Source organism: Mus pahari, chromosome 21 (assembly GCF_900095145.1).
Source record: "Mus pahari chromosome 21, PAHARI_EIJ_v1.1, whole genome shotgun sequence".
Classification (NCBI taxonomy): Eukaryota; Metazoa; Chordata; class Mammalia; order Rodentia; family Muridae; genus Mus; species Mus pahari.
The window spans coordinates 3,863,404-3,867,379 of NC_034610.1; positions in this window are offsets into that span (position 1 = coordinate 3,863,404).

A 3,976-nucleotide genomic window follows, 5' to 3' on the forward strand; every position below is an offset into this window, starting at 1 on the left:
TGGATTTCTGAGTTCGAGGCCAGCCTGGTCTACAAAGTGAGTTCCAGGACAGCCAGGGCTAAACAGAGAAACCCTGTTTCGAAAAACCAAAAAAAAAAAAAAAAAAAGAAAGAAAGAAAAACAAAGCAGGCACAGGGTCTGTTTGGGTCCCTCAAAGGCAAATGTGCCAACGTGTGGGTCAAATTGGATTTCCTAAGGAAAAAAGTAATAGGAAACTGACTGCTGAGCTACCTGACTTCTAGGAGGCTTCAAGTCCTGAGAACAGTTCACAGAGACAGAAGTGGTAAGTCAGCGCAGGTAAAGTTGTTCTAGGGGGTAGACAGTGTCTCCATGGTCAGTCTACGCTCCTCCATTTCCTGAAAGCAAAAGTAATCTGTCCGGCCTGGGGGCCTTTCAGCAGCCAGATAGTGAAAAGGCAAGGTCCATGGTGCTGGCCTGGAGCCTGTCAGAAGCAAAGCCTCAGCTCTAGCAGAAAGCATGGCAGGCTACAACATAGGCCTTTGGGCCTGAGCCAGGCTGAGCTATGCCACTTAGCCCCACTAAGACCACTGGCGTGGGTGGATGCATACCAGCTCTGCATCAGGTCAACAGCTCATTGAAAATGTCAATGGGTCATGGAAGCCTAGACAGGGTAATGTCCCCCCATCACAGTCCCTGCTCATTTGAAGAAACTGGGAGCAGTACTGTGACTGTCTGGTGCAGGCTTGGACTTTGCTAACACTGCTTTTCTGGTGGACCCCTTAGCGGTCCAACACTAATCGGCACTGGCGTGGAGATAGTAATGGTGAACCTCAGAGATCCTGCCCAACCTCTGTAAATACAACCGTCTTACGGACATACAGAAGAGCATTTAAGGGTCAAATGAAGGCACCCTGCATGAATGGGAATCAGCCCTGCTGTGTGTTGATGGTGAAAATTGTTAGACGGTAGGCTACACAAACCAAGGAAGCTCTGACACTACTCCTGGTTGCATGCAAGAACTGGATGGTGAGTGCCTGCTGCTGAAGACATTACATGCAGTGGCTTTAGAGCGTGGAGAAGTCGGGCTTAGGTTGCTCTGGAAACTCCTCCTTCTGGCTGGCTTTCATGGTGCCATAAGGTGCCATGGGAGTTACCCAGGGGAGAAACTGTCACCAATCATCCTGTCCAACTACAGACTCTGACATGCTAAGTAAGGTGTGCCCAATGGTTACAATAGTGGCAACTGTTGATATCTGGGTTGTGATGGGGGCAACCAGTTGATTTCTTGTTGAATTCAACAACCATTTCACAGGCAAAAATTCCTGTCTGTCATGGCAAAAGCCTATGGTTGGAAGCTGTCATGGCTATTCCCGGTTGTCAACTTGACTCTATCTGGAATGAACTACAATCCAGAATTGGAGGGTTCACCTGTGATCCAGACCTTGAGGCTGGAAGACACCAGTTTCTAACCTGGATCTTGGCACAGATATCTTGAAGTATAGTGGTCATGAAAAGTTTAGACCCAGGCTAAGGTAGTGCATGCCTCTAATCCCAGGAGTCTGAGGCAAGGAGATCTCTGAGTTCAAGGTCAGCCTGAATACAGCAAGTCCCAGATCCAGCGTGGTGGTAAACACGTTTAATCTGGGCCACACCTTCTGCTGGAGGCCCATACAAGGACACTGGAAAAAAGAAGATTTGCTCTTCTTCTCTGCTTGCATTTACTCGCCAACACATCTGTTGGAACCTACTTCTACAGAAGACCAGCTGAAACAACTAACCTCGTGGGACTGAGCAATTGCAGATTCTTGGACTTCTCATTCACAGCTGACTACTGCTGGGTTAGTTGGGCTGCAGACTATTAGTCACCACAATAAATCCCCTCAATATTGAGAGACATACCATAAGTTCTGTGACTCTAGAGAACCCTGACTAATACATAGAGGCTCATGGGCCCAGTGGAGTGGCCACTGATACTGTTTTGTTAAACAGATGATAGGCCTATCTAATTGTCTTCTAAATATTTGTTTGTAATAATTTGGATTTCTGCTGCTAGCAGTTGGTCAAGGAGACTTCTTTTTGCAATGGTTGGTATATTTTAGAGACTTCTCAAGGCCTTAAGAAGACTGTTGTTGCTATGAAGTAGAGACTCAATGCTTTAGCCATAGATGGAATGACACAATCAGGTGGTATTGTCTCAAGGATCAGAGAACATTGTATAAGAGGAAGCCAAAGGAATATAAAAATGGAGGAAGGGGTGGAGTGCTATGTAACCATCTCCTCCTGGAGGGAGGAGGGAGGCTCATAGGCCCAGAAAGTAAATGAAATCTACAAGGCTGAGAGTTCCCAGAAGTTGTAAGATTCACAAGAGCCCGCCACCCCTGAGTTATATAACAGTAATAATTACTGACTGTGATCTGTTGAGATGCCTAAAAGATGCAGGATGGTCCAGCTATACAGTTTTAATAAATATTTGGCCATCTATGTGGGGGGGAGGTGCTATTTCATGACATCATCCATGCTAGGTAGGCTATTTCATGATGCAGCTGCCTGTGAGCTATCCATGTTCCTGCTAGTTACCCCTCATTCACCATTCACTGGTTCACTAAGTAGACTTGGGGGGAATCATTTCCATGGCCTGTTGTCGGCACCCTATCTGGAGTGAATAATATTTGTCAATATCTCCCCAGAGAAGATCAATCAGTGGTGGAGGGGAAGAGGACAGAATGCTGAGAAATGAGAATCATACAGTCCTTGATGAATTTTGAAGAACTACGTTCAAGATCAAGTTGGCCCTAGCTAGTAAAACTGAAAACTGTTTGTCTCATAACTCAGCAATTTTATTACCAAGCCAAGGGCACACAGTTGGGCCCACAGCTTCAAAACATAAATAAAGTAATGATGGCCAGAGAGTTTACCCATCTAGGCTGTCTTCACAGTTCCAAATCACAGGATGCATCTCCCCAACCCTCTGAGAAAGGAACCACGGCAACGCGGGGATATACACGACCAAATGGAAACAAAAAGGATCTTATGACCCTGAGGCCCCTCATTGTGCTCCTGCACTCTCCCTCTGGAACCTAGCACATGTCCGTGGGTTCTTCCCACTCCCCGTCCTAATGGGAGCACACTGGTTTCACTCCGCGATTGTAGCAGCCGACACTGTGATGCCCCTCTCTGTCACACAGTAAGGAACACACTGAGCCTAACACAAGATGCTTATCAAAGCTGGAGCCCAAAGTCTAACTGGATAAAATATACAAGAGATAGTTTCATCCTGGCCAGCAGAACTAAACACCATTCCCCAAAGAAAGTAAACAACCAGATACTTTGTTTGTTGAAGACATCCAAAGGCAGATTGGTCATTGTATGGCATCAAGCACACGGGCCTCGTGGAAGACTGTGATGCTGATCTACCTCATCACAGTGAAAAGTGGCCTGTGTTCCCTAGAAGCTGGGCCAGTGCAGTGTCTTGGATGTGTGTGTTAGACAGAACAAAACTGATGACCATGCAGAGAAAGAACTTAAAGTTCTGGCCTCACCCACACCATGCTGTAGCCCAGAGTCACCGAACCCGGGCAGCAGTCTATGCCAAGGAGATGGACCTCCATGGTATCCATCATGTTATGATTTACAACACAGAATTATACCTGTCCTTCTGCATCTACCACCTTAGTAAGATGCTTAATGTATTCTGGCTGGGGCAGTTGATAGTGACTAACTTGATAGCAATAGAAGTATAGAAATAAACATGCAAATATGTTTGTGGTTAATTCATTTCCATAGACAAAGTCAATGCCTATGGAAAAATAAATAAATAAGGAACTAGGTGTGGGAATGCATGCCTGTCATCCAAGCAGCTGGGGAGTAGAGGCAGGTCACTCGAGTCCAAATGAAATGTAGAAGCTGCCTTCAAATCACTGAAAAGGAGCCCAGTTACCATCAAACCATATGCCAGAGGTTACCTATAGCAAGGTTAGCTGCACAGTTGGGGCACCTAAAAGTGCTTTTTTTTTTT